Source organism: Haliaeetus leucocephalus, unplaced genomic scaffold, assembly GCF_000737465.1.
Source record: "Haliaeetus leucocephalus isolate CR32 unplaced genomic scaffold, Haliaeetus_leucocephalus-4.0 Scaffold295, whole genome shotgun sequence".
NCBI classification, from domain to species: domain Eukaryota; kingdom Metazoa; phylum Chordata; class Aves; order Accipitriformes; family Accipitridae; genus Haliaeetus; species Haliaeetus leucocephalus.
Window position 1 is genome coordinate 6,270,517 of NW_010972731.1, and position 571 is coordinate 6,271,087.

Consider the following 571-nt stretch of genomic DNA (forward strand, 5'->3'; position numbering starts at 1 on the left):
GGTCTTGCCACGCAGGGGGTGTTCTGGCAATGGGGGGAATGTCCTGCGATTCAAGGGGGGTCTTGCTATGCAGGGAGGGGTCTTGCAACGCCAAGGGTTTTTGCAATGCGGAGAGGAGTCTTGCAACGGGGGGGGGGGGGGTGGCATTGCAGGAGAGGGGTCTTGTAACGCGGGGGGGTTCTTGCAATGCAGAGGGGCTCTTGCAGTGTGCAAAGGGTGGCCTTGTGAGGAGGGGTCTATATAGTGGAGGTCTTGCAACGTTGTGGGGGTCCTGCAATTCAAGGGGGCTGTTGCAACGCAGGGAAGGGTCTTGCCATGCCAAGGGGTCTTGCAGTGTATAGGGGGGGTCCTGCAATTCAAGGAAGTTCCCGCAATGCTGGGAGGGGTCTTGTCATGCAGTGGGGTTCTTGCAAGATGATGGGGGGGGTCTTGCAATCCCAAGGGGGCTTTTGCAACACAGGGAAGGCTCTTGTGATACAGTGGAGTCTTGCAAGTTGGTGGGGGTGGTGGTGGTCCTGCAATTCGAGGAAGCTCCTGCGATGCTGGGAGGGGTCCTGCCATGCAGTGGGGG